Raw genomic sequence first — 24,308 nt, forward strand, 5'->3', positions numbered from 1 at the left:
TAAGTGTTTTGATGCTCTTTGAATTCATTGACTATTAATATAGGAAGATGGAGGAATTAGTAATTTGGCAGCTAAGGTAACTTTGTCCTGATTGGGAACAAGTAACACTCTTTTCCTATAGTTCTGGGCACATGGAGTGGTATGACTTATAACTTGTACATTTCCCTTTTTTTTTTTTTAAGATTTTATTTAATTATTTATTTGACAGAGAGAGAGAAAGCAGAGGGAGAGGGAGAACCAGGCTCCCTGTGGAGCAGGACAGCCAATGCAGGGCTCTATCCCAGGATCCTGGAATCATGACTGAGCTGAAGGCAGCCATTTAACCGACTGAGCCACGCAGGTGCCCCAACTTGTACATTTCTATCCATTTTCAGTTTAACTGAAAAAAAAAAAAAGAGCAAACTTTAGCGGATTAAAATAATAGAAATTGTGTATGAGGTTTGTAAATTGTTCTCAGAAAGCTAAACTAGGGGAAAAACCAAGCTATCAACAATTTTTTATTTTTAACTTTCTAGTTTTCAGTAGCATTTTATAAATTTAATTAGATCCTTGAATCATTTAGGAATTGATTTTGACTGCTACTAATAGAGGCTCAAAGTAATGATGGATTAAACAAAATAAGACCCTTTCCCCCAACTTTTATGTAAAACAGAAGCAAACATTCCAGAACTAGTACAGTGGCTCCATGGTCATTAGTAACCCAGGCTGCTTCTGTCTTTTTTGTTCTTCCATCCTTATTGCCTGCCTTCTATATTCAAGGTTATCCCACTCTCAGGAGATGGCTATTGAAGCTCCATTGATCACTTCTGCCCTGCAGACATGAGGAAGAAGGAAAGGAGGTAGGAAAGGCACCTGTAGTCAACTTCTTTTCAGGGTTTTTCCCTCTTGAAACATTCCCCCATAACTTCTTAAATCTCACTGCCTGCCTTTATCTCTTAAGGGAGATAAGTCTCACTGCCTGCCTTTATCTCTTAAGGGAGGTTTGTAGATGTGGTTTTACAGCTGGGCACATTGCAGTGTCTTCTAAGGAAGAAAGGAGAATGGCTCTCGGGTGGGCAAGTAGCAGGCTCTGATGCAGTTGGTGTGGTTCTGCTTCCCTGACTGGGCGCTTACCTCTAGGTGAGATGGTGAGAATGCAGAGAGAACTCAATTGTTCAGCTCATACAGAGACAGTAAAGTGAGAAGGGGTCTCACCCAGCTCTGTCTGACTTCAAAGAGTCCGAACTTGAAATTTGGATATTACATTGTTACAGAGCAGATTGGCAAAGAAGGAGCAAAATGGGGAGATGTAGAGAAAAGAAGTGATGGGTTTTTTTTAAAGGTTGGGTTGGCACATTGTCATAAAAATAGAGGAGTCTTTTGTATCTTCGTTCACATACAGTAATGTTTATGAAATTCATCTATGTTATTTTATGTATTGGTAGTTTATTCCTTTTTTATGACTCAATAGTGTTCCAGTATATACATGCACTGCAGATAATCTACCTTCCAGTTGATACTCACTTGGGTTGTTCCAGCTTTTGACGATTATTAATAAATAGGCTGTAAACATTTATTTGTAGTTTTGTTGTGTGAACAGGTATTGAAAGAAATTTTTTTGAATACCTAGGAATGGGTATTACTGGGTTGTATGGGAAATGTATATTTAACTTTCTAAGAAATTGCTGAAGAGTTTTCCCAAGTGGCTGTGCCACTTATTAAGCTCACTGGCAATGTAGGAGAGTTTCAGGGACTCTGCATTCTTGCCAGCCCCTTATAATGCCATTTTTTTTGTTTGTTTACATTTTAATAGGTGTTTTGTGGTATCTTGGTGTGACTTTCAGGTACATTTCCCTAATGACTGATGGTTTTTAAGAGTCTTTGTGTTTATTTGCCCTTCATGTCTCTTTGATGAAGTGTCTCTTCAACCCTTTTGCCCACTTTTAATTTAAGTTTGTTTTCTTACTGAGTTATAAGAGTTCTCTATGTACTCTGGATACCATTCTATTATCAGATATACCTTGCACAGTACGTGGCTTCTCTTTTTATTTGTACAATGGTTTTATGCAATATAAACTTAGAGTTTTGGTTTTGTCTGGCTTATCAATTTTTTCTTTTCTAGTTCATGCTTTTTGTTTCCTATCAAATCTTTGTCAAACCTAATGTCTTGAAGATTTTCTGTGTTGTTTTCTTAGAAATTTTATAGAATTGGGATTTTGCACTTAGGACTGTGATCTATTTACAGTCACTTTTGGTAGGTGGCATAAAGATATGGATTGGGGTTTATTTTTGTTTATTGATGTCCAAAATTTCCAGAATCATTTTTTGAAAATCCTCTCTCCTTATCTTGACGTCTTTGTCAAAAAACCATTGACTATGAATATGTGTGGGTCTGTTTCTGAACTTGATTCTGTTCTATTGTATGCATTTATCCTTTCACAGTATCATAGTGTCCTGGTCCGTGTAGCTTTACAGGAAGTCTTGAAATTAGACATGACAGTTTTTTTTTTTTTCAAAATTTCATTTATTTATTAGATATAGCAAGAGAGAGCGTGAACTGGGGGCGGGGAGAGGGAGAAGCAGGCTCCCCACTGAGCAGGGAGCCCGATTTGGGGCTCGATCCCAGGATCCTGGGATCATGACCTGAGCAGACGCTCAACCAACTGAGCCACCCAGGCACCCCTAGACATGACAGTTCTTTATTATGAAGTAATAGAAAAACACAAACATAATACACACACACACACACACACACACACACACACAAACACACTGGTCTCTGCTCCTGGATCTTAGCACAGAGCTCCTAAAACTCTTATAATTTTGTAAGTGATAAGAGCACTAGGAGCATCGGTTGTTCTAATATTTGGTCTTAACCCTGTATCCAGACCTGGGCCCCTAAATCCTTTGGAATCTCCTGGATGATTGGAGTGTCTTTTGTTCTAATGAGGTAACTCTCTGGGTGGGGTCCTGGATAGGGACTGGTCACCAGAAAGACCAAGCCATGATTAGAAGCTTGGTACTTTTTGTTCCATCCCTTATTCTCCAGAGAGGAGAGAGGCTGGACATAGAGTTAATGATCCATCATGGCCACATGATAAAGCCCCCATAAAAATCCCCAAAGTATGGGGTTCTGAGTGATTCTGAATTGATGAACATGAGCATGTGTTGTGAAAGTGGCACACCTGGACAAGGTACGGCAGTTCCACACCCCTTCCCTGTGTATCTCTTCATCTGGATGTTCTTTTGTATCATTTATCATAGTGTTTTATAATATATTTTATACTGGTGAATGTATGTCCTTGAGTTCTGTGAGCCATTCTAACATATTATTGAACCCAAGGAAGAAATTGTGGGAACTTTATAGTGAGTTAGTTACATGTTTAGGTGACAGTGTGGGCTTGTGACTGGCATCTAAAGTGGGAGGTAGAGGGAGGGTTTGTCTTGTGGGACCGAGCCCTTAACCTGTGTGATCTGATGCTGTCTCCAAATAGATGGTGTCAGAATTGAATTAAATTGTAGGATACCCAGCTAGTGTTGCCAAGAATTGCTTGGTTATGAAGAAAACCCACACATCTCATGTCAGAAGTATTGTGATTGTGGTAATAATGTGAGAGTAAAAGAGACTCAAAGGAGGACAAATTAGATTTGCTAAAACATACACCTTTTTTCTTATTTTTTTCAAAAGTGTTTTGGCTCTGTCAGGTCTTTTTCTTTTTTCTTTTCTTTTTTTTTTTTCTTTTCTTTTTCTTTTTCCTTTTTTTTTTTTTTTTTTTTTTTTTGCTTTTTTCATATAACTTTTAGAATCACCTTGTCAATTTCTTTAAAAAAAGCCTTCTGGGATTTTCATTGGGTTTGCCATGAGGTTGTATCTTAATTTGGAGAGAATTGACATCTTAGCGATACTTAGTCTTTAATTTTCTGAACATGTTTTAGGTCTCCATTTACTTAGGTCTTCTTACACATCCACTTTAAATATTTCTCAATTTATAATTGAATTCAATTTATAATTCATTTTTTTGTATATGGAAATTATAATTTTTAGAAAATATCAGTCTTGTTTTGTGAGACCTTGCTAAACAAATTCACTAATTAATTCTAGTAGTCTGTGTGTGTGTGTGTGTGTGTGAGTGCTGTAAGATTTTTCTGTGTAGGGAATCGTATTTCCTGGTTATACAGGAAGTTCTCTTTCTTCCATTCCAATATGGATGCCTTTTATTCTTTTCTTGCCTTATTGGGCTGGCTAGGGCCTATAGAAAAATGTTGACTAGGGATGTTAAGAGTGCACCTTCTTGCTTTGTTCCCAACCTGAGTCAAAAAACATTCATTCTTTCAACATTAAGTATGCTGTTAGCTATAGGTTTCCCATTGATATCCTTTATGAATATGAGGAAGTTCCTTCCAGTTCTTCGTTTTTTAAAAATCATGAATGGATATCAAATTTTATTAGTTATGTTTCTGCATCTATTGAGATGATGATATGGTTTTTCTTCTTTAGTTTGCTAATAGTGACCTACACTGATTGATTTTCAAATGTTGAACCAACTTTTCCTTCCTGGGATTAATCCCATGTGGTGAGGATATATTACTCTACTGTATATTGCTAATACAGTTTGTTCATGTTTTGGTAAGGGCTTTTGCATCTCTTTTCATGAAGGATATTGATCTACAGTTTTCTTGTAATATTTGTTTTTAGGTCTCATAGTAGTTAATGTGGTTTCATGCCCACCCAGAAATACATTATTAACTACTTATTTCTGAAGTGTTCTCAAGCAGATTTATGTGTGTTCTATTTTATTCCTGTCTCCTTTTATCTTCTAATATGTCACTAAGTTGACTTCTGTGTATAAGCATTCTTCTCTAATATGAATATCAAACAAAACCACAAATAAATGTGAAAATATGATGAACTATCATCTATCCTGTTAGTCCTCTCTGATTTCCCTAAAAAAAGTCAATAGCAAATGAAAGAATGGTACAGGGGAATGAAGGGTGTTTGTGTAAGTGTTTTGGATTTCAGTCCTTGTTTCCCATCTACCTTCCTATATGCCACCATTAATTGGATAAATTCTGTGTTCTAGAAAGTATTTAAATATACTTTATACAGTTTGTCTCATAGTCTTTCTTACACCAGCTATATAAGGAGTTTATATTTTCTCATTAAAAGATAAGGAAATAAAAGTTTAGATAAACCTAGCTTGTCCAAAACAGTACTCCAGCAGGGATTTGAAGCAAGTTTGCTTGCATGTATTATGTTGAACTGCCTCCATGCCAGCTTCAGCATGCTAAGACATAGAGGACAGCTTTACCCGATCCCGCTGGCTTCTGACCACATTGTTCTCTTGTTGTGGCAAGTTTGGAGAGGCCTGGTCTAATTTTGCCTTCAATATCTCTTTGGTGGCACTCAATGACATGGACATAGCTCCTGGTAGGGGCAGAATTGTAAAGTGGATGGTGGAATCTTTTCCATTTCATACCTGTCTTATCTTATAGACTCGAAAGGTGAAGCTCCCTTATGTCGATGGAGAAGTATCTATGGGCTGGTGGAGCTTATAGCTAAGAATCTCTGAAGTACTTAGGAGAGGACCTCTACCCCCAAACCCATCCTAGTTTAGGTCACAGGAGGAACCAAGAACCAGATGTGGCAAGTGGTGGACAAGGAAGAATGAGGTAGCTAAAAGGTATGCAGAAGGTCAGTGGGTAAAGAAGGGAGTAGTGAGGGGATGTGTTTGAGAGAGAGAGCTTTGAGTATGTCTTTTTCTCTCAGGTCTCTCTTATGCAGAATGTGTAGGCTAGAGGCCTAGGAGCCTGCTTTTCAGAATTTAGGAATCAGTGGTTGTGAAGCAGGGCATCTGTGGGGTTTAGAAAAGCTGAGGTGTGTGGAACTGCTCAAGGAGGCTCCCTGCCATTTCTCCACTACCCCGTCCCTATACTCCCTATACTTTATTCTGAAAAGCTGAGTTGATAATGTCTCTAGGGTGTGTTTGTCTCAGACTCAGGAAAGCCTAGAGATAATCTGGCTTCCCCTTCCTGGCTCATCCCATCACTGCCTCCAATTGCATTTCTCTAGCCTCTTGTACTCTGCTAGCCTGGAGGCAAACAGAGCACTTACTCCCTCCTTCTGCTTTCCCTCCTGTGGCAGCACCCATTCTGCAATCACTCCTTAGTACCCACTGCTCTGGAGCTACTGAGGTCCGAGTATCCCCTGTACAGCCTCTCATCCTATATTATTTGTGCCATTTGTCATCATAGAACATCCTTATTGCCATGATTTCACTTGCTGAAAATTGTTGGTACTCAAGATCCTAGAGTAGTCAGGCCCAGCCATCTTCCTTATTTCAGTGGGGAAAAAAAGGACTATTATCTGATCAGAGAAAAATCTGAAAATAAAAGAAAGCATAAAGGGAAATAAAAGTCACCCATAGCATGCCACCCAAAGATCACTATTGCTAACGTTTGTATTGCCTTGTTTCTCATTTCTAAAATGCATTCTTCAGTCATGGTTTGTATCCTGTTTCGTCACTTTTAATACTTTATTAGGAGATTTTTTTCTGTCTTTAAATATCATTTGAAGATAAATTATTAATGGCCACAGAGTATTCTGTTGTATGGATGTAAAATAATTTAGTCCACCATTGTTGGACATGGGATTGCATATAGAGAAGCCTCCTAAAGTTGGGGTTTTGGGAAAAAATTTGATTTTTTTTAAAGACTTGTCTTGTATACTGCCAGATTCTTTCACAGAGAGCATTTCCCAGTGTATGCTCAGAGCAAAAGTACCTGAGATTGCACATCCAACCATGTCAGCAAAGTGTTTCAGTTTTTATTTTTGCCAATAACATAGGTAACATAGGGCAATTCCTCGAATCAATCAATTTGTTAATCAGTGAGTGTTGGAGTTGTAGCTCTGCCACTTGCTGTTTATGTGACTTCTGACATCCAGTCTCTTTCCCTGTGACAGCAAAATGGGGAATTTAATAGTATTTCCAATAGAATGGCTATAGTCATTACAGCTTATTTGCTTTCATTTCAAGGAACTTTTTTGTTTTAAGATTGTATTTATTTAGAGAACGAGCATGAGTGGTAGAGGGTAGAGAGGGAGAGAATGTCAAGCCGACTCTGCCCTGTGAGTGTAGCTTGACATGGGGCTCAGTCTCGTGACCCTGAGATCATGACCTGAGCTGAAATCAAGAGTCAGATGCTCAACTGACTGAGCCACCCATGTACCCCTCAAGGTACTTTTGATGATAAAATGAATTAGGAAATGTAAAAATATTTTGTAAACCGTGAAGTACTTCTACACTTATTGAGCACTGCTGCATGGCCCTTGAGGGTGGTGTGATGTAAGGAAAAGTGGAACATAATTTTTACAAGTGAAGAACTTTAAAAATTGGTGCTATTTTACATGTGGCATCATTATAGCAACCACATGTCCAGTATTTCCTGAAATGGTCATCCTTTTCCCTGCAAATTCCATGTGTCAGACACTGTGTTTCAATTTTTGTTCATGAAGATTAAGTATTAATCTGACATAATGCCTGTTTATGGATTGTTCATAAACTTCACTGAGGTTAATAGACTTAGGAATTATTTCTTTAATCATGTTAATTTTTTTTTTATTTTTGAAGATGCAAAAGGCTAGTTGTATGAACATACTCCTTTTGTCACTTTTGGTGCCTGACACATAGGTGTGTGTGTGTGTGTGTGTGTGTATGTATCTATGAATATCTGTTTATAAATATATTTTTAATTGGTAAAAATGCTCTCTTCTTTCACGAATAGTATTTACACGATCAGTTTCATTTCTCCCTTCTTTGATATAAAGTTGATTTTGAATCAACTAAACACAAAGGAGTGCCTTGTCTCAGATGTTTTCTTTCTTTTTTTTAAAAAAACTTTCCAGAACTTGATCCAGCCAAGCAAAAATCTTTAATCTTAGCCAAAAGTTTGTTCTCAATTATAAATTGATATTATCCTATAGTCTTGTCCCAAAAGAAATAGTTTTGCTAAAGATAAAGGTTCTACAAAAGAAGGCATTTTCACAAGGAAAATATAAAACTATTGTTTCTGCTCTGTTACTGAGTGGGGCAGCAAGTTTAGCCCATTGGTTTCTGTACAACAGGGCTCCTGAAAGAGGAGCAGACTTTATTTTCAGTGATTACTGTGTCATTTGCAATCCTGTGTTTTGTCTGATGCTGAACAATAGGGTTAATGGATTTTGATAGGGAGCGTGTGCCCTGCATCTTACCACACATAAGACTTTAAATGAGTGCATCAAAAACATGGTACTTGTCTGTCAAATTATTCTTGGTCTTTTCTGACATAAACAGTAAGCAGAAAACTAAATTACGTTTCCAGGGGCCTGCTGATCTGCCTGTACCTGACATGAACATAAAACCAAACATAAGAGTTTCTAGCTTCAGAGCCCACACCTAGATTCTGAGCCTTTCCTGGATGGGCCTTCTGGAAATTGGCTGGGAAGCTGACAGGATGGGGCTCTTCTCCATCCCTAGGCAGCCGTCTGTTTCCCTTCTTTTATCCTACTCCTCTTCTGCCACTGAGAAGCCCTCTGAATCCTTCCCTAGGGAGCCTGAGGCTCCCAGGATGGACTGGTGTTGAAGGCCAGACACTCCCCTAGGTTACCTTGCAAACATTTATCCTCTCCATTTTTGCCCCAAGGCCAAATGGGAGTGGTGGGATGCAGGCTATCTAAATTTACGGGGAAAAAAAGTTTTGAACAGATGATTTCCTGAGTAGATAACTCTAGGAACTACTAACAACCTCATAATGCCCTGGTGAGGCCTGATCATTCCTCTTCACATGCTGGAAGTGGGGAAAATAGAGAAAGCTAGTGCTGAATCAAGATTTGTTGGTCTGTAACAACTCAGTCATTGCTAAGTTCTGGTATTCTCCTACCTGGATACACCTCGGGGTGAACACAATATCAAGGAAAGAAATGAGAATAGCCTGAGGGAGCCATGATTTTGATAGAAAAGTGTTATATCCTTTAGTTTAGGTGAGGGTAGAAAAAGTTAGAAACAATTTTGCTGGGGAACTTTATAATGCCACAGGCTTGTGACCTCGTGCTGATTTGCATGGCCATACTTGCTTGCTCTATGTATGAGTCAGGTTTGCCTGGAAAAGCAGAACTGGTAGGAGATAGGTATTACCAGAAGGCGTTGGTTTAAATGGTTGTGAAAGCTGAAATCCCAGGGCAGGCAGTCTGGGAAGGAAGGTGGAGAGCAGGTTGGAATCCCCCAGGCACAGGGGAAAGCTGTTCAGGTAGGCAGGAAGGGAAGCTCCTGTGCAGAGACAGCAGTGGTAGGCCAGATGCCACTTGGAAGATGGCTCAGGGAATGCCCGAGTCTTCTCATGGGAGTTTCCACCAATTAAACCAGGTCTACCAAGATAATCTTAGAGTCCGTGAACTAAGGATTTGAATTTAGTCTGCAAATCCCTTCATAGCAGTGCCTGGATTAGTGTTTGTTTGAATAACGAGGAGAAAGTGTGTATATGTCACAAAATAGTTTCCCCCCACCCCTACCCCTCTGTCTCCTAATTTAGCCTAGCCAGTTTGGCATACCAAAAAAAATCACTCACTCATTTCCTCCCTCCCATTGTCCCTCCATTCTTCCCTCCTTTCCTTCCCAAAGAGATTCAGAACTTTTTATTTGAGACTTAGAATTCAGGCATTTCTAAAGTGCAGATTGAATTTTTTTTTAGAATGCCTTTTATTGGAAAAATTCATGCTGTAAGCTAGAACTGTGTTGTTGTGTGTCCTCCATGTCCAAGCACTCCTTTGGCCTCTTCCCTTCATTTCAAGATGACTGTTCATCTTTACACTCAAGGTACTGGCTGTTCTGTGTGCCACCCCCATCCCCAAATCATTCCAAGCTGGGCTGTCAGGTCCAGGAACATGGTGGGCAAAGATTTATGTGACTGGAGACTCAACCGCCAAACACTCAGAAAAATGACTTTAATATGGAAATCTCTCCCCTTGCCAAATCTGTGCACATGAAGCAGCCACAACAAACAGGGCTATAAACAATGGTAATTGTGCTCACTGCACAGCACGCACAGATGCAGCAGCTTTTCAGATTCATTTTAACAAAGGGATGAATCAAACTTCTTGTTGGCCAACAATCCCACATTGTCTTCCCACTGTACCCTCAAATGGGGCAACATTCTCTGAGCTGTGAGGAACACTGCTTGGGTGCGAAGCTATTTGGGATGGTCAGTAGATAAATGCCAACAATCCCAGGACCCAGTCTTGCTTGATACTTGATCTGAACATTATACAAAGAAGGCAGCATTAAATTCAGTTCAAATAGTTTTCATCTCGGGAAGGTTCTTTTATCAATAAGGCAAATCTAGGGGTTTGACCTGGGTGATGTGTGGAATGTCTGACAGATTACTCAGCCCTTTGCCTCAAACTGGGAGACCATTTGCCTCTTTTTTCCTCCTCTGTGTTTAGCTGATGTAGTGACACGTTTGTGTGATTACAGTCTGTTATTTCCATGAGATAATAGGGGAGGCCTGAGCAGCTTGAGTGCAGGAGCTGAAAATGCGCAGATCATTTACTGTAATGACTGCACAACCTTGGAGATGATCAGTGGGGTCAGAATCCTATGACAGAGTCGTTTGTCTTAGGCATGGTGTCTGGGTTCCTACCGTGGTGAGGGAATCTTTAATAGGGAAAACAGGTCTCTTTCCTCATGGTCCTGGAAGAGATGTCCAGAATATTCCCTGTTCTTCACTCTTTCCCTCCTGTGATCTTAGAGAGAGGGGCAACTTTTTTTTTTGGTATACAGTCAGATAAGAAATAACTTAGGCTTTGTGAACCATGAGATCGCTTTTGCAACTACTCAACCCTGCCATTATAACTTAAAACTCAGCCATAAGCAGCATGTAAATGAACAAGTGGGGCAACGTTCCGATAAAACGAACACTGAAGCATTTGAATTTCATGTTATTTTTACTTTTTATCAATTTTTTTTTTTTACCAAATATTCTTTTGATTTGAAAAACCATTCTTAGCTTATAGGCCATATTAAAACAAGCAATAGACTGGATTTGGCCTATGGGTATATGTGTTGACCATTGTCTTAGAGCATCTCTGGTTATCAGTTAGGATTTGGAAGGGGAGATACTTGAGGGTTCCTTCCAGATACGAGGGCCTGATATTTATTTGATCAGAAGCCCTAGACCTGGTTTTAGTTTTCTCATGTGCTCCCTAAAGTCATCCTTATTTCCCCAGCTCCCTGATTTAGAATGGTTGAAAAGTCTGCAAAGAACCATATATTCAAGTCCAAACATCTTTTTTTGTTTTTACTTTCAGTTTTGTCACGTTCATTGTGGTTTTAAAACATTTTGTTTCATTTTAGCCACCTGTACTGAGAGTTTTATTGGTTTTGAGAATTGTAGTAGTTTGAATGAGATAAGTGTGTCATAGATTTTGAAGTGTGAAAAGTCACTGAATGTCAACATGCTGATGGGGCCATTTGAGGTTTTGCTGGTGCTACTTCAGCAGGGCTGGGCACCCAGCAGAGCCCACTTAAAAGCTTTGTCTTGTCTATTTCTTTGCTCTTGTCTCTGCATAGAAGAAAAGCTTTCTCTGATGTCTTTTTATTTTCACTGTGATATATTGCTTTTGTGAAGCTTTAAATGAAAGAAATACTTTTGAACATCTCTGTGTCAGGAGTGATTCTATACTTGAAAATATAATAAGGTCTTTGGATAACATTCCTTGTGAGAACTTAACCACACCTTGTAATTTTTGTTTTCCTTAGGTCTGAGCCATCTTAAACATGCTTTTAATTTTGCTACCTCTGCTCAGAGGTTTTCAAGGCCCCATGACCTCAAATAAAAGACCAATATAGAGGGATAAGAAAATGTGAGAGTGGGTCACAAAGGGCCCCCTCTTGCCTTTGTTTGCATTGAGTCTGTCCTTACAAAAGAGCTGAGAGGTAGGCTTACAACGCTCTGTCATCCCTTTGGCAGAGAACAGAACCACATCAACAGTGCCTTCTCCCTGGTATTCTTTGGCAAAGGAAGACAGAGGTAACAGTTTTGTCCATTTTAATGCACTGAAATTTGGAAAGGATTTTGAAGTAGGGTAAATTAGATTGAAAATCACAGTGTCATTCTTCAGTCAGACGACACATGGCCTCTGAAAATGTTCAAAAGCTTTATCATTCTCGTGCAAAATGTTAGCAAGTAAGCAAGGCCTTAGCCTGCTCTGCTTAGACGCACAGCAGAAGCCAGGGCCCAGTTGAGCCTCCAGTAGGCCAAGGAGCAATCAATTGCCCCAAAGGGAGAGTCCAGCCCTGTGCTGTTGTCGCTGTTAGTGGTTGTTGCCTGTTTGGGGTCATTTTTAGCACAAGGGCAACGGCTTTTGTGTGCTCCACCTACACACAGGTAGGTGGAGATAGCCTTGAGTGTGGCTCAGGTTTTCCTGCTCTAGAAGGTAGGGGGATTGAGGAGACTCAGGATTTCATCATAGTGACAAAGAATTTACTCTGCTTCAATTTCACTGTCACTCACAAATATGGCTTGATGGCTTATGTCATACTTCTTGCTACAGAAGGACTTGGTGGCTCAGGAGCCACAGTTCTGGGCACACACCCCCTTTCTTTCTCACCACCTGCTGTACCCACCTCACCTGCTAAAGTTAGTTGTTGCATTTCTGCCTCTGCCCTGTTTCTCCAACACATATACATATGCATGCACACATGATTTCATAATTTCCCATACAAGATCAAAGGCCAGATGTGATGCTTATCTACAGCCTGCCCACAGTGTGATTGTACCTAGGTATGTAGGTGACAGGGAAGGCAGCTGTCATGCTAAGATTGAGTGCACCCTCAGAACCTTTAGCCCCAGGTATCTGTTCCTCTCATTTGCTGGTCAAGTGAATCCTATCAAAAATAGTTTGCATTTCTGTTCCCTCTCTTACCTTGCATCAAGAAGCAGAATGAATGGCTCCATGTAAAATATGACAAGCATTCATTTATTATATCAAATAATGATTGAGTGACTAACATTCAGGCACTGAGTGAGAGATAAGGGATAGAATCATGAGACAAATGATATGGCACTAACTAGGTGTGTCAGTAAGCCGTGTGACCTTGGACAAGTTGCTGAACTTCTTTGGAACTGGACCTAATCTCTGCTATTGGCTCTTTCTCTGTTAGTGTGAAAATCCAACAGACATGGTGGAGGGGGAGGGGAGGGGTGGCTTTGGTTTCATGGCAGAAATGACTCCTGAAAGGAAGTTCTCTTAAGTGGCATTACTATCCAGAGGGAAGAGTAAGAAAACTGTGAATAAGACAGTGTCCACCTGGACACCAGGAGAAAGCAGCCCATTGTCAGGGGAACTAACTAGAAGTGGAAGTTGTCTTTGAAAAGTGATCATTTGCTTCTTTCATAACAAGAGGCTCTTCTGTCATACAGGTAATCTGCAGAAGAAGGAGGAGGAAGGTGTTCTCTTTGGCTGGTTGTTGCCTTGGTCTTGTGTCCCTTCCTTGAGTAGGCCAAGGGATCTGGGTACCATTCAGCAAATGGACGTTGCTTGGGTTTTGAGGATTTAGAATATAAGTGGAATGGGGAAAGCAAAGCAAGCCTCGAAGCCGCAAAGAGCCTTGCATCACACTTTTTATTGTCTTGATGTGTCTCTGTTTCTTTGTTTCTGCAAAGGGGGCTGGTCGAATTCTACATGTGTAGGTGGTTATACCACTTCAAAGTGGCCTCATACACATGCTTATTTCACTCTACGGGGGAAGCAAGGAAGAAAGGAAGGCAGATGCTGATTGGTGCCTTTGGTAATGGGCTGTCCTGTAAATAGCCTCTCTCTGAGAAGCTTTTGGACCATGACCCTCATCCACCTAGGGTGACTTCTGATTCATGTTTTTGGAGACCTTCAGCCTTGAGCTCCTTCAGACTTACACCAGGTATAAGGTTTTCATTATAAATATCAGTGGTCATACTCAGTGCCACATTCTGCACATGTGAACTGGACCTAAGGAATGTGTCACACTGATCACTGACATGACAAGCTCTTAGAAGCATTAAATGTTGCTGAAGCAGGCATGAGGGATTCTAGATGCATAGAGTTACTGCTTCTCAGGTATTGCCATTGTAGATAAAGTACTTAGTATATATGAATGGTTCCATCTAGTTATCTTTAACCTTTCAGAATGAACTTAAGAATGAAATAGCAGTTTCTTTTATTCTTCATCCCAATAGAATGTTGAGGGAGTCTTGCTGTATTGTGCATTGAAAGCCTTCATTAGCAATGCAAGCACTTCACAAGGCAGTGAGTGACTCATAAAGGTCCAGAAATAGTAGTGAGGAAAATTGCTTTTATGTAATTTTTTCCTCAGAATATCACGCTCCGAATACTTATCATTTCAGTAGGAACACATGGGAAAGATGACATCTTCCAGGGCCCACAGGGATGCTCCATCTCCCAGAGCCATGTTATTGCCTCCAAGGCATCCAGGAGCCACCAGCAGCGTTAGGGCAACTGTTGAGGCACAACAGGGGAGCAAACAGTAAAGGGAAGCCTAGAAGTGACTTCTATCTACAATTTCAGTAGTATTGCATTAAGCACATATACTTTAAAGACACTTAGGTTTATTTTTTGTTTATTATTGTTTGGCTTCCAAAAATAAACTCTTAAAAATTTCTTAAATTAGGGCAAAATACATATAAAATGTACCATTTTAATCATTTGGCACTGTATGGTTCAGTGACATTAAACACATTCACAATATTCTGCAGCCATGACCACCATCCATCTCCAGAACTTTGTCATCTTTATAAACTGATACGCTGTACCCATTAAATAATAACTCCCCACTTCCCTGCTTGACCCCCAGCCTCCCCCACTCCTGGCAACTACCATTCTACTTTCTGTTTCTGTAAACTAGAGTCCTTGAAGTAACTCGCATAGGTGGAATCACACAGTATTTGTCCTTTTGTCTGGCTTACTTCACTTACCATAATGTCCTCAAGGTTCATCCATGTTGTAGTCGTGGTCAGAATGTCCCTCCTTTTTAAGGTGGGGTAATATTCCATCATATATATATATATATATATATATATATATATATCACTTTTAGTTTATCCTTTCATCTTTTGACAGACACTTGGGTTGCTTCTTCTTTTCAGCTATTGTGAATAATACTGCTATGAACATGGGCATATAAATATCTGTTGGAGTCTCCACAGATACCGTATCAACGCACAGGGAGAGCACTGGCAGAGGTTGATGGTCCAGGATTCTGAACCTAGTGGGACTGATAGAGATGGTCACCCAGACAGAGTGGGGAAGGCAACAGGGGGTGGGCTTGATCTTCATAGAGGCCTAGCCCTCTGTGAGGATTTGATCTTTAAATACTCTTTTGTGAGGTTGTGGCTAGCTTAGTGAGAGCTCCAGAAAGATGAGCCAGGACCAGCACCTCCAGGAGCCGTTCAGATGCCCACCACCAGATGACCATGCAGAGGAACCATACCAGCTCTTCTCCCCAGTGCTGCTGGTGAGCCCTGCCACACACACTTCTGCCCCTTGCCAGAGATAGTCCAGCACCAGAATGTCTGCTGGTTCTTCTAGGTCAGAAGTGAGGATCATATCAGCAGTGTTTTGGTCGTAAAGCTGTTCTGAGGTGGTAAAGATGAGCACATCTCCTGCAGCTTTCCGAATTCAGCTGGCCCTTTGGAGCCAAATCAGACTCTGAAGTTTAACACATGTCTCCCAAGGGGTTCTCAGAAGGGGGCTGTGCTGTGTGCAGCCTCCCAGCTGTGAAAAGCCTCTGGATGAGAGGGCACAAGAATTGAGTATAAGCTTGCAAGTTATGGCAGAGGCTTAGGAGAGTCACCCTTGGTGGCCTGGAATGATCTGACTTGACACCAGGACATTCCCTCCTTGGGATAGGCCCAGCCAGTGTCTCAAGGACCCACATTCTTGTTCTGTGTTGACTCTCCCATTAGGCAATGAGTACAGCACCCTAGATAATGAAGTCTTGGAAAGATTAGCATTCTGCATACTTGGTTAAAAAAATTTTTTTTTGCAACTGGTGTTCTGCTTTTTCCTAGAATCTTTGCCTCTCTAAGGATTAGTCCGTCCTCTCACAAAGTAAAGAAAGAAAGGGATCCAAAAAATATTGGTCCACAATAACTTTCAATAAGCACCCCAAGCCAAGTGATAAAGATATATTACATGCTTCGAAGTTCTGTGAGAGCCCTCCCAAATCCTTGCTTCACTGCCTAAAGGGGCCCTTTGCGTTAAAATAGCTTACACTTCAGGCCTGGATTTCCAGAGGATTCATTAGTCAGTGGCAAGTGGGAGTTTTGGCCCCATGACAACTTGGAAGATTTGCCGTTGATTTGGAAAGAAGGGCAGCCTTCTGAATGTTCTGAATACAGAAAAGGGGACAGAGTTCTCAGTTGAACACTAATGAGAATAAGATGAAACTGCTTCAAAAAGATGTCCAACCAGCAAAGAGACAACTACACTTGTGTGTGTGGTGGACGATTTGAGCACGGTCATGGAGTGGACTGACACAGATAAATAGGTTGCTGTCTTTAAGAGTATCCAGGGAGCTCTCATCAGAATGTTTTTTACCCCAGAATTAAAAACAAACAGAAAAAAAACCAAAACAACTCAGTCTGTTTATAAAGGGAAGGATGTTCTTGTTGAATTATCTAGATCTCTTAGGTTTTGCTCTGTGGCCCCTTTAGACTTGAGTAGTAACAAAAGATTGCAATTTTTATGTAAGTTACCTTGGGGTTGAGATATTTAAGAAAAAGGATAGAAATTTTTTAGTGATTCACAAAGCAATAGGAAGAATTCTGCTGTAGGAATTAAAGGAAATGCGACTAGCTTTGGGCCTGTGACAACTTTGGCTACTCACAATTAGGGGTATTATTTTCCCCTTTGGGTTTTCTGCTTTCTCATTTTATAATGGAGTAGAGGTGGGTGGGAGGCATCTATCTGGGTCAGATGTCTTGCTCACGATACAGGGAGCTTCAGAGATCTTCTGAGCCATCTGAAGTAGTTGGCATTGTGTTATGTCTTTATATATATGGGCCTTTTTCTGAATAGGGCTCATGACTTTGTCATACTCCTTTTTTTTTTTTTTTTTTTTTTTTTTCTTTGTCATACTCCTTAAAGCGGTTTATGACTCCCCAAGTATTAAGGAACCCCTGAAATGGATCTCTAAATATCTCAACAGTTTATGAACATGCTGTGGCACATCTGTGATTTGCCAGATTATTCTGGTTTATTCTGAAGAGGGGTCTGTGATGGTGTTTTCCCTAAATCTGTTGTTTTCGTAACTTGAGAGCAGTTGTAGGTGCATGCTGTGGTTAACTGTTTCCCTAGTCCCGACTGGACTTTCTGGGGGAAACACTAAAGAAGTAGGAAATAGGGAGTCTTCAGCCCCTTTAATCTTCCTGGGTCCTGACTGTGCCTGTTTAGCCCAGCCTGGCAGGAGGCTCAGACAGGCCCCACTGTGAAGCCCTGCAGTTTTTGCTCTATAGCCTTTCCTGCTGGGTCCCTTTCACCCTCCCTCCAGCCTTACATCCATATCTGCCCATTTGATGTCCCCTTCTTTTTAAAAAAATTTTATTTGAGAGAGAGAGAGAGAGAGAGAAATAGCAAGAAAGAGCATGAGCATGGGGAGGGGGAGGAGCAGGCTCCCAACTGAGCAGGGAGCCAGACTCTGGGCTCAATCCCAGGACCCTGGGATCATGACCTGAGCTGAAGGCAGACACTTAACTGACTGAGCTTCCCAAACCCCGCAGTGTCCCTTTCTTTAAATAATTGACTATGATTTAAAAGTAAATGGAAAGTAATCTTTGGGCAGGAAAACATTTTAATACTTTCAGGATACCCTCTGCCTCTGGGAACATATGCTGAGTTATTAACATATGTACAGTCAGAAAAAAGGTAGAGATGGGGAGGGCTGTGTTCTTTTTGAGGAGGAGAGTTCCTGGGGTGGATTTTCATACTGGGTGAACTTCTTGGGAACACCCACAAGAAGTGGCATATCAGACCATTCTGCCCACGAACATTTGAAGAAACAAGATGCAATCAAATGATCCTCTGTTCGACACACACAAAATTCAACTGTTTCAAAACACTTTCAACATGACTTTTGTTCCTTTAGATTTCTTGTTCCAAAGATTTTGCTCCGCCCAGCAGGGGATTACTGAATATTCTGAGAACTGTGTCTTCTGCCCTGAGTCTGACCTTCCCAGTGCAATGCCATGGTCCTGGGATGTTCACAGAGTGAGGGTGTTGGGGTGGGGAGATCATTCGACCTGTATTACCATATGTTGTTTATTAGGCAACATTAACAACTTTACTTTCCTTCAATTGTGGGAAGGCTGTTTCCCTGAAATGGCACCTGGGATTGTTCAGATCTAAGGCACAGGGTGAAGTGAGCTGACAAAGGTGCCACTGAGGTCCCTGCTGTTAGAGGTTAGCTTCTCTGCTCTGCCTGGGTTGCTGAAGTATGAGTGAGGGTGTGATACTGAGATGGTCCTGTGTCTCTTACATGCCACTGTCATTTTGTTTTTGGAGGATAAAAAGTTGAATTTAAGCCATTTGGATTTTTTTTTTCTTCTTTATTTTTCTCCTCCTTCCCTCCTTGAAGCTCTTCTCCATCTAAGGCATGTCAGATGCGCAGTTTTTTTTTTTAAAGGAATTATTTTGTGGTTACAAATTCATGGATTCCATTTTGTACTTCTTTTCCTTAAAAAGGAGAAGGTGCATGTTTCAGGTGTTTGTCAGCATGAATGCATGTGACCCCATAGTTCAGTTCACTATTTATGAAGGATGTATTTCAGTGATTTTTGAAAACTAGGGCTGATCAGTATTTCCCTTCTATTTTATGATTCTCTTTAGCCAGATTTAGCATTTTTTCTAGAGTATTTTAAGAAAGAAAATGTATAGAAACATTTCTATTCACATCACATGTTATTAAAGCCCTCTTGTGGGATGAAGTTTCACTCTTGAAAGGGGCTCTGTGATAGCTAAAAATTTGGTGTTCAGCGATTACTGCTTGTTGAGAACTCCCAAGTACACCCAGCATTGCAGTTTTTGAAACAATTATCTCTTTTTCTCTGGTTTCTCATCTCACTTGGTTCCCATAGAGAGCTGAGACAGGCCCTCTGTTTCTGTTTAAGTAAAACAACTGACATTTATGGCCTAGCCGGAAGTATAAAGGTGGGTTGAATGATTCAGGCTTCCTTTTTTTTTTTTTCCTCCCAGCTGAAAATGTGATATGAGTTTGTTATATATTTGTTTAATCTTAATTCAGGCTCATCTATAAAAATCCTGCTGGGAAAAAGAAAGCAAAGCTTCAACATGTGTTGAACTTGGAATAAGAAACTTTAATCGTTAGAAAAACAAGAATGTGTAAATTTCAGATTGTAACTAATCACAATATATTCAGACAGTGGCAGGAACATTTTAGTTTCCAATTTAATATTTAGTTCACACAGTCATGCATTAAAGTGACCTTTTGAATGTGTATTTTTCTTAAAATTTTTTAGGCTTATGTTTATTTTATTTGACTGAAACTCTAGTGGCTTATATGAAATAAAGCAGATGTTTTCCATTTACAGAAGGTGCACCTGACAGCCTGCACAGGTTTGCTGCTGGCCAGCTGTTTGCTTGCAGCATCAGTGGAGATTTTAACTGCAGAGAATAAGTAAAAGGCTCCGTTTATTGGGCTCTTATGTGCTTGTCCCTAATTAATTGATTGATTAGGTACATGATAGTGAGAGGCTTACTAGATTAGTTTATTGGAGAGAAAACTTAGGACCATAGAAAGTAACTTTTCCAAAGTCACAGAGATCAAAGTTAGATAGGAAAAGTGGGGTTTCTGACAACACATGACTGCTCTATCGCCTTAACACAAACATCACTGGGTCCGTCCTGCCACTTCAGATGTGAATACGTAAGTTTGCCTTGAAACTCACGTTGATCCAAAAATGTGAGGAAAAGTCCAGCAGCACTTTTTAAGTTCCTGGGGATATATCTTGTTTTCAGGAGAGGTAGCTCAGATTTGTGATTCAGAGTGTGAGCTGTGGATCACGTGATCAACCTGTCCATGCCTCTTCATCTATAATGTGGAGGTAAGCATGGTTCTTCCTTCAGAGGGTTGTTATGAAGACTAAACTGTTTCATTCACGCCAGTGCAGGGCAACCTCGCAGGTAAGCTGTTAAGATTACTGTGGATGTTACTTCTGAACCCCGCATCCTACTTCTCAATAAATTCAGTTTATGGATGGTCTCATCCTTGAGGAGCTAGGTGACACCCCCATGACAACTCCAACATAGAACTCAGTTTTTCTGATTTTCATAAAACTGTCACTCTTTCCCCAGGCCTCTGTGTATATGTGTTTAGTAGGATTTACCAAGGGCTTTGGGGATTCAGGGGAATTTACATCTTTACTTCTCAGAAAAAGTACATGATCTCATTTGGAAATTGGGTGCAGTTTTTCTTAAAAGTCTGTATTGTTCATGTTATAGCTGTTGTTGCCTTGTTTCCTGCTAACCCTTGTCCTCACAGTCTATAACCTACCTTGTGAAGTTGTTTTCATAAATAAACAGTTGCCTAAAGAGAATCCTAGAACTAGGTGTTAACCCTGATATTGATTTCAGGGAAGATGATTCTTTTTTTTTTTGAAGATGATTCTTTGTTGTGTTGATCCTCCCTTTCCCTTTCTCCCTCTCTTCTTTCCTTCCATATTCCAAAACATGAGAAAGTGCTGAATCAATCGGTGGGGTATTTTCTAATATCAAGATTGATAGCTATCTTGAAATGTCATATTGTCCTGTTTCAGTGCTGTCAAATGTTTCAAAAATCCTTCCTTTTATTCCCACTTACCTCTTGGAAGAGTTCCCTGATGGCATTCACCTGCTAGCTTTCACCCAGACTGAGTGTGGAGCCTCTGGGGAGCCATCATCTGATGGCAGGCTGCTCCCCTTGCAGATACATACAGTGCTCCCCCCGCACGCCCCCCCCCCCCCAGGGTTCTGTTCTGTCTCCCTTCCTGGCTCTGTGATCCTTGGAGTACACCATTGATGGGGTCAGGATGCATCTCTAGACTGCTTCCCTCCCTTCAGGGTAAGAGCTCACTCCCTCAGGGGAGAGAAGTAGGGAATGAGCAAAAAGGTGGCAAGTGGCTAGAGAAGGGGAGAAGCCAGGCAAAGAAGAGAGGAATTGATTAGAGCTGGACTGACCTGGCAGACAAAGTTTGGTTAATATAAACTGTGTGTGTGTGTGTGTGTGTGTGTGTGTATGCGTTCATGCCTGAGTGTGTGTGTATGCATACGAACACAAAATTGCGTATGTAAAAGTATATAAATAATGCATTTAAAATAATTATGATTGTAAAATTTGAAAAATATGGACAGATCCAAAGGATATAAATAAAATACTGAACATTTTACCATTTACCATTTTACCGTATACCAAAGAGAAATCTTTGCTAAAATATCACTATTTTTCTTTCCACTTGTCTTTGCATGACTACACACGTATCTGTATAACATACTTTAGCCCAGAAATGACCTATGCTTGCCCATTATTGATACCTCTGTTTAGGCTTGAGTGAAATACATACATTTTTATCCCCCTGGACAGAGGAAACTCACTTGCTACCTTTTCTGATTTTTACAACGTTTTCAGGGCTTATGTTCTTTTGCAGTGATGGCGCCATTTTGCTCAGTTCAGTCATGTATATCTCTGCAATTGCATTCTTGCCCACCCATTTTCGGGAAGCTTTCTTCACCTATTAAGTTGAAAAACCTCAATTTTCTGTCCCTTAGCTGGCCCCATCTGAAGCTTCACAGACAGGAATGCCCATTTTGCAATAGTTTTTATACAGGAGACACATCTTGTTCCTTCACAGGTGCCTGTGAAATGGATCATTTAAACGTTGAATAGCAAAACAGAGTAGTATTAGGTTTGTAGATATAAGCCTGGGTTCTGGTCCATTTCTTTATGCAGACTTGTCATCTACTAAATGGGATATTAAAAGCAAGCACTTGATGCAGGATATTGTAAGGAGAGATAACTTAGGAAATGTGCTAATGTATATTGAACATGATATGGGAAGTACTCAGTTTATGAATGCTATGGTTCGTCAACTGTAAGACTATAGGACAAAGTATTCAAAGAATGTTCTCCCAAGTTAAACCATAAAGGTAGAGCTTTCCTGCAAAGAATAACTGCCCTGGGGATGAATTGAAATAGAATTCATAGACTACTACAATAGTAGCAGTATCTGTATGAGCACTCCTATGCTCTGAGCAATTCACAGTGTTCCATTTAATTTTCACTGCAATCCTATGAAGTGGGTACCACCACTTTGTCAGTTTGAATATAAATCCCAGGGATCCCTGGGTGGCGCAGCGGTTTGGCGCCTGCCTTTGGCCCAGGGCGCAATCCTGGAGATCCGGGATCGAATCCCACATCGGGCTCCCGGTGCATGGAGCCTGCTTCTCCCTCTGCGTCTCTCTCTCTCTCTCTCTGTGACTATCATAAATAAATAAAAATTAAAAAAAAAATTTGAATATAAATCCCAAAAGCAAGCTAGCTTAAGTGATAGGAAAATTCACTTTCTCATGATAGGAAGTTCAGAATTAGAGCCGTCTTCTTAGTTGGTTGATACATTGATCCAAGATGTCAAGTGCAACCCTGACTCTGTCTCTCAACTGCCATCCCCTATGTTGGCTTCAGTCTCAAGCTAGAAGCAAGATGGTGGCAGTAGTCCCAGACATGACAGCCAAACACAGCAAAGTCCAGAGTGAGATCATTTCTTTGTGTGGCTCTCTCTTCAAAGTGAGAATAATTTCTCCCAATGTCTGCAGTGGATTTTCCTTTACATTTCATTGTTCAGAATGTTGCCCCTTTCTGAACCAATCAATGAAAAAAGCAAAGATAATTACCCTTAGATCAATTAGGTTCACTTCTGGAGTTAAAAGTGGGATTAGCTGCCCTGAGGTTCAGGCTTGCATGAGAAGGAGTGGATACCTGGCAAAACTGGGGTCTTGTTAAGGAAGAATAGATGCAGGGTTGGCACCCAGTAGCATCCAATTAAAGAATCATGTCTCTTTTTCAGATGAGGAAGCTGGCAATCACAAAGCTTAAGTAAAGTATCTGATGTCCTGTGGCTAACAAGGGGCAGAGGCAAAATTGTAATCTATAGTTCATGTGATTCCAGTGATTACACATTTCTGAAACAGGTAAATACACAGTTGTCCTGGTCTTTTGCAAATACTCAAATTATTAGAGGATGATTGAAGCATGATTCTTGCAGGAGATTGTAAAAGCTTATGGACCTTCTGAAACCCAACACTGAGCAGCATGGAATGCTGAAGAGTACTGTGTGTAGCCAGTGTGATCTGGCACAGAGCCAGGAGTGGGGTGGTGCCTTTGGAGAAACAGTGGAGGTGAAAAAGCTCATGCTTCACCAGTGACACATTGTACAAAGGGTATGTATAGTCTTGTGCCAGAGTCCAAGCTGTCCAAAAGATAGAGACACAGAAAGTAGAGTCCCCATTTTCATCAGTAATGTTTAATGTTTCCAGGCTGTGTATCCTTCACAAATGACTCCTTAGCTGTTAATCATGAGATCAAATAGAGGTAAATACTCTTCTCATCAATACACTTGATAAAAAGGAGAATCAAGAGGAGTTACAGTTTAGCCTGGTAGCTGGTAGCACAGGATAGAATTCTTGGGATAATTTTGACACCTGACATCTAATGGACATTCAAGTGGTCACCATGTTGCATTTCCACTCCTCCTGTCTAGTAGTCTTCAACCTCTCTATTCCTGTTGACTGTGTCCTCCTGTAGGCTTTTATGCTTGGACTTTTTTTTTTTTTTTTTTTTTAACCATTGTTGCCTGTCATCTGTCCCTCTCTCTGTCCCCAGCAAGCCTATCCTACACACTGCCCTTGAAGGTATCTTTCTGAAATATAGACACAGTCATACCACTTCATCCTGAGTAGACTCTTGACAGGTCCCCCAAGTTCATCTCCTTCAGAATCTCATATAAAGCCTTTCACAGTCTTGTCCCAGTTTGCCCCTGGAGGACTCTTGTCCCCTTGATAACTAATGCATGTCTTTCAAGACTCAGGACATGTGTTGCTCCTGAATTCCCTGTGCTTATGGCATTACAATGTAGTGCATCTTTTCTCTCTTAGGCTGTGTCTCTCTAAACTGTGGATCATGGTTTTCTTTATATTTGTGTCTCCCATGTAGCTAGTAATTGGACCTGCAAGATCAGTGTTGTTGGAAATGAAGTAA

This window comes from Canis lupus, chromosome 5 (assembly GCF_048164855.1).
Source record: "Canis lupus baileyi chromosome 5, mCanLup2.hap1, whole genome shotgun sequence".
NCBI lineage: Eukaryota > Metazoa > Chordata > Mammalia > Carnivora > Canidae > Canis > Canis lupus.